Below are 12,497 nucleotides of genomic sequence, written 5' to 3' on the forward strand. Positions count from 1 at the left end.
TTGAGGTGACTGAAGCTGTCAAGCAGCATTTTTCTTTCAAACGTTTCCTGAGGTAGTAATGACTAAAGTCATAATTTGATATAAGGATAATAGTAGGAAAATGTATTCTTGGTATTAATAGCTATCAATTTATTTAGATAATATAGTCATAGAAACTCACTAAACTTTTTTTTTTTTTTTTTGGTGGTACTGGGGTTCCTGGAAGCCCTTCTACCTCCGGGCTACACTCCCAGACCTATTTTATACTTTTTTTTTTTAAATGTGGAAACAGGGTCTCTTAAGCCAGCATGGCTGGCTTCGAACCTGCTATTTTTGAAACAAAAAAAGAAGAATTATTTTTAGGTGTAAGAAAGAAAATGGAAGTGATGAATATAGCTACCATCTGCTTTCATTTCTCTTAAAAACCACTTACTCAGACTAATATGTAATACATTCTTGTTGCAAATAAGGTCTGTGTTTATTTTAAGTCACAAAAAACCTTAAAAGTTATTTGGAAGTACAATATGAAACTTCTACTGAAATATGTTAAATATTTGAACCTTTCTAAGCTTTTGCTTGAAAATAATTTAGTTTTATAAATAATACAAAATGAAAAATTTAATAAAATTGTGACATTACTTTCCCTTTCAAATGAATCCAACTAAAAACTGTAATCATTTTCTAAACATTAGTTTAATCATAAAACTTATATAATTATTTGCATATTAACTGCTAATCTAATGACAATTATAGCTTTGGTGGTAAAGGTCTCAGGTAAAAAAAAATCTTTAGTCTTTTCTTATTCTTTATGAAATAAGGTCCATAATTCTTAGCCTGTATTTAGGATCTGCCTTTATCTGACCCCAACATATTTTCCCAGTTGCTCTTTTTTTTGTGTGTGTAATACCAGAGATTGAACCCAGGCCCATTCCACCTCTGAGCTACACCCCCATCCCTATTTTAATTCTTTATTTTGAAACAGGGTCTCACTAAGTTGCAGAGGGCCTCACTACGTAGCTGAGGCTGGCTTCGAACCTGTGATCCTCTTGCCTCAGTCTCCCAAGTACTGGGGTTACAAACGCCATGCACCACCATGCCTGGCCTCTCAGCAACTTGACTAGACCCTGTTTCAAAAAAAAAAAAAAAAAAAGGTCTGGGGGCATAGCTCAGTGGTAGAATTCTCCTGTGTTTAATCCCTAGTACCAAAAATAAAATAAAACAAAATAAAAGGCTACTTAAGGAATGATATTATAGGAGTTAGTATCTGATTAAGCATAAAAGATAAGGAGTTATAGTGAATCCCAGATTTTCTTGAAACAACTGAATGTATGATGTTCTCTCCACAAATAAAGAACACTCAGGAGAAAAGAGTTTGCCACAGGAAGGAAAGACCGAAAGTTAGGGTTTGGGCACATTGTATTTTAGGTGTCTATGAAGATGTCCCAGTGTCTGCATGTCTTCTAGAGAGTCGTTTGGATAGATGGGTCTAAAGTTTAGGAGAAAAATATGAACTATAGTATTTTAGTCTTTCAAAAAAAAATTTTTTTGGGTGGTACTGGGGTTCCTGGAAGCCCTTCTATCTCCGGGCTACACTCCCAGACCTATTTTTACATTTTTATTTGGAAACAGGGTCTCCTAAGCCATCGCGCGCGGCTGGCTTCGAACCTGCGCAATCCTCCTGTCTCTGCCTCCCAAGTGCGGGGATTACAAGCGTGCGCCACCACGCCCGGCAAGTCTTTCAGATTTAGTTGGACTAAAGACTATATTTGATATTTAACTAAAAACTACGATTTTTGCACAATTCACAATTGCCAAACTATGGAACCAGCCAAGATGTCCATCAACATATGAATGCATTACAAAATTATGGGATATGTACACAATGGAATTTTATTCTGCTATAAAGAAGGACAAAATTATGTCATCTGCAGGGAAATGGGCGGAACTGGAGAACATTATGCTAAATGAGGTTAGTCAGCCACAAAAAGTAAAAATTTGGATGGTCTATTTAGTACTTGGAAGCTAGGGAGAAAATAGGTCATAGGAGGAACTGTAGATGAAGAAGGAGATACTATAGATGAGCAAATAAGGTGACCTAACTGAGGGGATGGGAGGGAGGAAGAGGGAAATTCCCTACAAACATATCAAAGTCCATCACTAAGCCCAACATGAGGAGGACGGGGAAGGGAATGGGATGGAAATTGGGGAAGGACTAAATGTGTGATGTGTGCATGTGTGCCTCCACCATCTTGTACACCATTATGATGTAGAACTACAATGCACCAATAAAAAATATTTTGAGTTTTTTTCATACTATATATCAAACCAAGGGTCATTCTACCTGCAAGCTATACCTCAAGCCTTTTAAAAAATTGAAATGGGGTCTTGCTAAGTTGCTGAGGGCCTTACTAAGTTGTTGAGGCTGCCTGTGAACCTGTGATCTGCTTGTCTCAGTCTCCCAATTACTGGGATCATAGGTATGCACCACCACACCAGGCTGGATTCTTTTTTTTTTTTTTGGGTGCTGGCGATTGAACCCAGGTCCATTCTGTCTGTCCCTGAGATCCTCTGGGGAGGGGTTACTCTTTATTTTGAAACAGGGTTTCACTAAGTTTCAGAGGGCCTCACTAAGTAGCTGAGATTGGCTGCAAATCTCCATCTCAGCCTCCCAAGTATTGGGATTACAAGCATGTACCACCACACCGGACTCCTGGATTGTTTTTAATTAAGGATATATCACACATGAACTAATACAACAAAAGAGTTATATACTATTTGCTTACCACTACAGTTATAAGACTATCTCGGTATTAGTGAGCTTTCATTAACTAATGTAACAAAATATCTGAGATAATTAACTGGCTCCTAGTCTGTTCAGAGGTTCCAATCCACATTTGATTGACTTTATTGCCTTTGGTTTTATGGTGAAGTAGAATATTATGTCAGAGAGAGAGAGAGAGAGAGAGAGAGAGAGAGAGAGAGAGAGAGAGAGGAAGAGGGGGAGGGAGAAAGAGGTAAAAGTGGGAGGGGGAGGAGAGAGAGGAAAAAACCCTGCAAAACCCCCCTGCACAACTACATATGACTTGAAGATTTCCAGGTGGACTCCACTTCTGAAAGGTTCTACCACCTAATAACACCAAAGGCTGGGGACCAAGTGTGTGTGTGCGCGCGCATGCGCACGTGTATGTGTGTGTGTGTGTGTGTGTGTGTGTGTAGTGTGAGAGAAAGACACACACACACACACACACACACACACACACACACACACATTGGGGATTGAACTCTGAGATACACAGCCCTAGTCTATATTTTATTTTGAAATAGGGCCTCCCTAGGTTGCTGAGGCTGGCTTTGAACCTGCAATTCTTCTGTCTCAGCCTCCCAGGTATGTGCTACCATGCCTGGCTTGTAACACTGAATCTCTGAATAGAAGTGTTAGAACAAGAAAAAAATTATTTTCTTACCTATTTCTCCAAGTAAGTTTTTATAGTTTCTTTTTGGGGGTGGAATGCTGGGGATTGAATCCAAGGCCTCACCCATGCTAAGTGTACTCTACACCACTGAGCTACACTGCTGACCCAAAAGTTCCCTTTTGGTCTCTCTTCCTCTCCCTCTCCCTCTCCCTCTCCCTCTCCCTCTCCCTCTCCCTCTCCCTCTCCCTCTCCCTCTCCCTCTCTCTCTCTCTCTCCCTCCCTCCTCCCCCCACCCTCTCTTGCAGGTCTGGGGATGGAACCCAGGGGCATTCAACCACCGAGTCACACCCCCTGCCCTAGTTTTTATTCTTTATTTTGAAACCGGGTCTCACTGAGTTGCAGAGGGCCTCACTAAGTAGCTGAGGCTGCCCACAAACCACGATCCTCTAGTCTCAGCCTCCCAAATGCTGGGATTACAAGTGTGCGCCACCACACCTGGCTTTTGTGTCTCCTTATATTATTTTTTTGGTATTATTTGATGCTGCAGTTTCCTTTCTGCATCTAGAAGGCATTGATTAGGTATAGGAGAGAAATCTCATGCATGTGAAGATAAGTGAAAAGAATGCAGAGTAATCTGCCAATCTGTAAAGTGATATGTAGATATATAAAATGGATATATTAGTAATGGGGAAATAAGTAAGTGAGGGAACTGAATGGGATGATATGAAACATTAAAGATTTTAGTGGGTTTTTTTTTTTTTTTGTACTGGGAGTTGAACCTAAAGGCATTCTACCTCCTAGTTATATCCCCAAACCAATTTTATTTCTTATTTGGAAACAGGGTCTTACTAAATTGTGAAGAGCCTCACTAAGTTGCTAAGGCTGGTTTTGAACCTGTGATCTTTCTGTCTCAGCCTCCATGCTTGGCTAGATTTTAGGAGTTTTAACAAAAACTGGCTGAAAAGAAAGATCAGGATATTTATGGTAAGGAAAATGACAGACTAAGAAAAATTCTGAATGGGAATTAGCAAATCATATAGGAAAAAGAAAGCAGATACATTTGACTACAGCAGAGGTCTCTCCCCAAAATAGACTTGAAATTTCCTTATAGCAAAGAGGATCCAGACCACTGGAGTTCATGAGTCACTCATGCTATCATTGTTGGAGGGGTTTCCTGGAAGTCTTGTTTATTTTATTTCTAGAGAAATTATGAGATCTAAACAGATTTTTTTAAATTTGGAGACAGGCCATTTTTAAGTTAGGACCTGCGCAGAAGGTAGTGTGGTGAGGGTAAAGAGCTTTGTGTGATGGTCGAACAACTGATATGTAGTATCCCAAATAGCAGTTCTAAGAAAAGCCTCTGCAGGTGCAAGTTTAAGAACAGACCACAGCACAGGTGCATTTCTCCTTATAAACATTTAACCACAAAACACCACCTTCAGAGTCTGTATGGAAAGCTGTTGGAAAAAAGAATTCAGTTTTTGTTTGTCTTAATTTTTTTTTTTTTTGCAGTACTAGGGATGGAACCCAGGGGCATTCTACCTCTGAACTACACTCTCAGCTCTATTTTTTATTCTTTATCTTGAAACAGGGTCTCACTGAGTTGCAAAGGGCCTCGCTAAGTAGTAGCTGGGGCTCTTTATGAACTGCAATCTTCCTGTCTCAGCTTCCCAAATGTTGGGATTACAAGCATGCACCACCATGCCTGGCAAATTTTTTAATTTTTAGAAAATTTGGGGGATAAAATTTCTTATGGTTTGATTTCCTTTTAAATTTAGCTTTTACCTAATGCTATCTATAGTTTAACATATACTATAATTGGGTAAACATCAAAATTGCAATCTCTACATTCAAGAACCAAAATGTTTAGGGTTAAAATGTCATATAGGAGAAATTTCTCCATACAGATGTGAAAGAGTAATATTAATGGCTTTGGTATTGGAGTAAAATGGACTGGAAGTTCAGGCCAGGGCTTCACCTTTAGCTTTAGAATGAGTAAGGTTGATTCTAAAATTCAAAATGGATTGTATATTTTTATAATTTAAATAGGACAAGAACTTACTGTAACAGAGCATGGTGTCATTACTGTGGGTCTCCCCTCACCCTGCTGCCTCCTGGTTTTCTCTTGGATCCTAATCCTGTGCAGGAGACGAGAGCGCAGGGTGTCTGACACTGGAGAGAGTAGAGTAATTAGCCCAGTCTACCCAAGCTTCTGACTTAACAGAGCTCTGGAGATAACCAGTTGTGTATTTAAAATTAATTAATTAGTTAATTTATTTATTTTTGTTGTACTGGGGATTTAACCCAGGGGCATTCTACCCCCAAGCTACATCTCAAACCCTTTTTATTTTATTATTTGGAAATGGTGTAAGTTGCAGAAGAGCCTCACTAAGTAGCTGAGGTTGGCTGTGGATCTGTGATCCTCCTGTCTCAGCCTCCCACGTACTAGGATTATAAGCATGTGCCACCACACCTGGCTGAAGTGGCATTGTTTGAAACACTCAGCCTATACCAGCATAGGCTGCTGCTTGTTGGTTCTCACCTCAGGGTAGATGTATCTCCTCAGAGAGCCCTTCCCAAAGCATGTTCTCAAAAGTAGACTACCCCAACCTTACTCCACATGCTCTTATCACAGTATTTTCTTCCTAGCATTTGTCACAAGCTGATTATTTTTTAATTTATTTTACTCACCCCCTTGTCTGTCTTCACAGGAGAAGATCTGGGAAGGCATGACCTAGTTGGTCATGGCCATCAATGTATCTTAGCATGAAGGGTATACATAATATGTCAGACATATACTAGGTCTATAATGAACTTTGTTGAAAAATAATTTTTGATATAATAGTAAATATGGTAACCCTAAATGGGGTAATAGAGACTATGGAGAACTATGATATATTGACAGAATATTAAATAATGACTTCAAAGTTAAATGGGTTGTATGTCAAAATTCCCCCCCCCCCCCCGGTACTGGAGCAAATGTCAGAGGCATTCTACCTCCGAGCTCCACCCCCAGCCTTTTTTTATTCTTCATTTTGAAACAGGGTCTTACTGAGTTGCAAAGGGCCTCACTACATAGCTGAGGCTGTCCATGAACTGTGATCCTCCTGTCTCAGCTTTCCAAATTCTGGAATTATAAGTATGTGCCACCATGCCTGGCTTCCACTTTTCTTTTTTTTTTTTTCTCTTCTCTTCTCTTCTTTTCTCTTCTTTTCTTTTTGTTATGCTGAGGATTGAACTCAGGGGGCATTCTACCTCTGAGCTATATCCCAGCCCTATTTATATATTTAATTTTGAAACAGGATCTCACTGAGTTGCAGAGGGCCTCACAAAGTTGCTGAGGCTGGGCACGAACCTGCAATTCTCCTGTCTCAGCCTCCCAAGTACTGGGATTACAAGCATGCACCAGCATGCCCAGCCTGTATCAAGTTTTGGAAGTTGTTATATAAATATACAAGTGACCAAAAAGGAACACAAAGCCTGACGTAGTGGTGTGCACTTGTCATCCCAGGACTTGGGAGGCTGAGACAGGAGGATTGCAGGGTCCAGAACAGCCTCAGGGACTTAGTGAGACCATCTACAACTTACACTCTGTTTCGAAACAAAAAGAAAAATAGGGCTGGGGGTGTAACTCAGAGGTACAAAGCCTCTGGGTTCAGTCCCCAGTACCACACACATACATACACACTCACAAAAAAAAGGAACACAAAATTGACTTTTTGGTAGCAACTCAGTTGTTTTTAATATATTATGGATATGCAAATTGTAAAGGATAATTATCAAATATCCTTCCAATTCAGTTTTAAAAGCAAAATTACAGTGCCAAGTATGCATGCCAGTAATCCCAGTACTTGGGAGGCTGACACAGGAGGAGCGCAGGTTCCCAACCAGCCTCAGCTACTTAGGCCCTCTGCAACTTAATGAGACCCTGTTTCAAAAAAAAAAAAAAATAATAATAAAATAAAAAACAGGGCTGGGGTTGTAGCTTAGGGGGTCAAATGCCTCTGGGTTCAATCTTCAGTACCACAAAAAAGTTACAAATGCAATTGAAATTGCTTGTGTACTCCTCAACATTATTAAGCATATCTTTAACCTTTTATTGAGAATGATCTGGGTAAATTTGATCTCTTGTAGATTTGGAGAGGAAAGTGTCCTATGTGAGAGACTATGGGGAAGTGCAGAGCCACTTAGCAAGGATCTTGGTGAGGAGGATGGATTGCCTAAGATAGGGGCTTAGCTCAGTTTTGTCACAGAAAAACTATTTTTATCATGCATTAGTAACCTTATACATGATTGATGTGGAATTCTGGGAATTGGGAGATTTAATTTGCTTAATATAAAACTGGTAACAAATATTCATTGTATGTGCATATATACATATAATGAATGTTCCAGTCTGGAATGCTTTACCTTGCTTCATGTCTGTTGTAAATAATTTTTGCTATTGTCTTCTCTCTTTTTTTTGTGGGCCTGGGGATGGAACCCAGAGGCATTCGACCTCCAAGCTACACCCCCTGCCCTATTTATTATTATTATTATTATTATTATTATTATTATTATTATTATTTGTTGTTGTTGTTGTTGTTGTCCTAACAGAATATCTTCCTCCAGTGCTAATAGCATCCTCCTTAGTTTATCTCTCTGGTTCAGTTCAAAGTTAATTTCCCATTATCTATTGTTTCACAGGTAGAGGAGGTAGAGATCTGGTATATGTGGAGAAATTATAAATACTGTGTTTCTGATGATCCTTTAACATTTGGGGTGTCATGTTTTAGAGAAAGAAACATATCAATTTTCTTTAATATATATTTCTGGTGGGATTGTCAGTTAATTCTGGATTTCTGAGGTTTTTAACTGTTCTGCTATAAAAACAGTCATGGAGTGCTTCTATAATAGACTAAAATCTTTCTGTTGCCAGATGTGGTGGTGCACACCTGTAATCCCTGTATTTGGGAGGCTGAGACAGGAGGAGCACAGGTTCACAGCCAGCCTCAGTTACTTAGTGAGGCCCTCTGCAACTTAGTGAGACCCTGTTTCAAATCAAGAATAAAAAACAGGGCTAGGGATGTAGCTCAGAGGTAGAATGCCCCTGGGTTCAATCCCTAGTACTTCAAAAAGGAAAAAAAAAATCTTTATGTCAAGTATATATTTTGTAGTCTTCTTTTCAAATTATTTCTTTTTCCCCCCTCTGGAATCAGTAGATTCTGGAGTGTATTCATGAAAGTGCTAGGGAAATGAAAGAAGATAATTTTTAGAGAAATTCAGAATTGATGATTCTCATTAATTTTACTTTTACCTTACACACTAACACCAACAATGATGTTAAGTCTATCTGAGGCTTCCAACACAAATCTATGTTTCTTCTTTTATTACACTTTTGGAAACACTAAGAAGTTTCTTCTAAAATCTAAAGGATTTTTAGATCACTTTGAATTTATAGACTGACGATTCAAGGTTTAGTGTGAACTTCATTTTTTCCTGATTTTCTTTAGCTGATTAAGCAATTCTGTTCATTACAAAAGCTCGTTTTTCATTTCAAGTTCAAGGACAAATGGGAAATATGCATCATTATACTAAATGCAGAGCTTGATCCATTAAAAGGAAAATCAAGAGATTTCAGCTACATCTTAGATTTGAAGCCAAGAAGCCTATTAGAAATATTATCCTCTTTTAAGTGTTTAAATGGCAAAGTGCCTAGTGCTACCAAGATCCTTTTATATTAAGGACAAATATCAAGTGGAGAAATCAGATGATATTAAAGATAGAGGTTAAAAGAGATTGATTTTTTTTTAAAATTGGGGATTGAACCCAAGGGTATTCTTTCTCTGAGCTACACTCTCAGCCCTACTTTTTATTCTTTATTTTTTTAAACAGGGTCTGACTAAGTTGCAGAGGGCCTCACTAAGTACCTGAGGCTGGCAGAGAACCTGTGATCCTCCTGTTGCAGCCTCCCAAGTACTGGGATTATAAGCATGTGCCACCATGCTTGGCGCCCAGCCCTTTTTTATTTATTGTTTCAAAACAGGGTCTTGCTAAATTACTGAGACATACCTCAAACTGTCGGGGCCCACTCAGCTAGACCAGGATGGGGCGGTGGCTCAAGATGGCGCCTAGGCAGGCTCACGAGGCTGGCGGTGCCCTGAGCCTGCGCAGTGAGCCCTATCAGGCGCCCTACGGATGATCAGTGACGCAGCGCCTCGTGCTACCACCAGCCCGCCTATGAGAGGGTTAGAAATGTGCATGCCCTAGCTGTGGGAAGCTTGGGGTTGGCGGAGTGATGAGGGAGGGGTTATGAGACTGATATATATTTGCCTGCTGTGCGCATTGAGGGGGAAGCATTAAAGAGGAAGTAGTATCATCAACAGACTTGGCGTTCATGTGTTTCTTCCCTAGGCTCTGCTGGTCAGAGCCTTAGGGTCACGACATCAAACCTGTGATCCTTCTGTTTCAGCCTCCCAAATACTGGGATTGCAGATATGCACTACCATGCCTGGCTAATATATATATATGTGTGTGTGTGTGTGTGTGTGTGTATATATGTATGTATATATATATATAGTGTGTGTGTGTGTATGTGTGTGTGGGTGTGTGGGGGTGGTATTAGCAATTGAACCCAGGGGCATTCTATCTCCGAGCTACACCCCAAGCCCTATTTTTAAAAATTATTTTGAAACAGGGTCTCACTAAGTTGCAGAGGGCCTAAGTAGCTGAGGCTGGCTGTGAACCTGTGATCCTCCTGTCTCAACCTCCCAAGTACTGGAATTACAAGCATGCACCACCACACCTGACTTGATATTTATTTTTTTAAGTATTCATGCTACCTTTATCTATGAAATGGAGAATTTCAGTCTGTGTAATAATATGGATACATGCGTTAACTTTACGTGAATAAGCTGTACCCAAAATATGCTCAATAATGGATTATTGTTAGCTTTTTTGTAGGACTTCAGATGTATGTCACAGAAATCCATCTTAAGCACTGTACTATTAAACTTTTTCCTAAAAACATAAATGAGGATCTGATGACATGTATGTCAAGTTTGCAGATATTGTGAATCTGACAAAAATAACTAATGTGTAAGGTTTCAGAGTCTGGACTAAAAATCTGTTAGGCAGACACCGGGTGTGGTGGTGCACACTTGTAATCTCCGTGCTTGGGAGGCTGAGACAGGAGGATCACACGGGTTCGAAGCCAGCCTCAGCTACTTAGTGAGGCTCTCAGTAACTTAGTAAGACCCTGTTTCCAAATAAAATATAGAATAGGTCTGGGAGTATAGCCCGGAGGTAGAAAGCCCCTGGGTTCCACCCCCAGTACCACACACACACACACAAAAAAATCTTTTGGGCTATAATGTAATGTTGGTCTAAATTTAGTAAAATAAAACTTAAGAGACCAAAGTTAAATTTCATATTCAAATTCCAACTGTTAAGTATTAAATTCTGGGAAAGTCATTACTTTATAGAAACACTATTTTTATTGGTGCATTTAATTAAATAGAAGAGTAGGTTTCATTTCAGCTACAGATATAATTTGCATATTCATATATACAATTTGATATGCATATAACATAATTTCATCAGTTTAATTCCCCAGTATCTCAGCTTTCCTTCTCCTTCTCCATCCTGATCTCTTTCTTCTACTTTGATGATCTCCTTTCTACTTTTAGCCCCCTCATACTTCCACATACAGAAAACATACAATACTTATCATTCTGAGTCTGGTTTATTTTACTTAGCATGGTGCTCTCCAGTTTCATCTATTTTTCTGAATATGACATGAATTAATTAATCTTTAGTGCTAAATTAAACTCCATCATGTATACACTTCACATTTTCTTTACCCATTCATCTGTTGATGGATAACCTAGGCCGATTCCATAACTTGGCTGTTGTGAAGTGTGCTGCTATAAACATGAGTATGCATATATCTCTAAAGTACGCGGACTTTACTTCTTTCAGATAAATACCAAGGAGTAGTACAGCTGGATCATATCAAATGGTAGTTCTATTTTTAGGGGGTTTTGTTTGTTTGCTTGTTTGTTTGTTTTGGTGGGGATACTAGGGATGAACCCAGGGACATTCTACCTTTGAGTTACACCTTCAGCCCTATTTTATTTTTAATTTAATTTAATTTAATTAATTTATTTTTTTGGTGGTACTGGGGATGGAACCCAGGGGCCTTCTACCTCCGGGTTACACTCCTAGACATATATTTTTTAATATTTTATTTGGAAACAGGGTCTCTTAAACCAGCTGAGGCTGGCTTCGAACCTGTGTGATCCTCCTGTCTCAGCCTCCCAGGCGAGGGGATTACAAGCGTGTGCCACCACGCCGGGCTTATTTTTAATTTTAAAACAAAGCCTCAAGCTGGGTGTAGTGGTGTACACTTGTAATCCCTGTGCTTGGGAGTCTACGATAAGAGAATTGCAGGTTGTGGCCAGCCTTAGCTACTTAGGCCCTCTGCAATTTAGTGAGATTCTGTTTCAAAATAAAGAGTAAAAATAGGGGTGAGGGTGTAGCTCGGATGTAGAATGCCCCTGGGTTGAATCCCCAGTTCTTCAAGAAAACAACAACAACCCTCCCCCACCCCCCAAAAAAAACCCAGGGCCTAAATTGTTGAGGGCTTTGTTAAATTGCTAAGGCTGTCTTTGAACCTATGATCCTTCTTTCTCAGCTTCCCAAGTGCTGGGATTACAGGTGTGCAGCATCATGACCAGCTTATTTTGAGTTTTTTTTTTGTTGTTGTTGTTCGTTTGTTTTAGGAACCTTTATGTAGATTTCCATGGTGTCTGTACCAATTCACATTCCCAAGAAGAACGCATAAGAATTCCTCCCCGCCTCACATCCTCACTAGCATTTATTAATTGTATTCTTTTTTGTGTGTGTGTGGTACTGGGGATGGAACCCAGGGTCATCCTACCTCTGAGCTATACTCCCAGCCTTATTTTTTATTCTTTATTTTTTGAAATAGGGTCTCACTGAGTTGCAGAGACCCTCACTAAGTAGTAGCTGAGGCTGTCTGTAAACCATGATCCCCTGTCTCAGCTTCCAAAATTCTGGGATTACAAGTGTGCGCCACCACGCTCAGCTTTATTAATTGTTTTC

The sequence above is a fragment of the Muscardinus avellanarius genome, assembly GCF_963383645.1.
Source record: "Muscardinus avellanarius genome assembly, chromosome: 6".
Lineage (NCBI taxonomy): Eukaryota > Metazoa > Chordata > Mammalia > Rodentia > Gliridae > Muscardinus > Muscardinus avellanarius.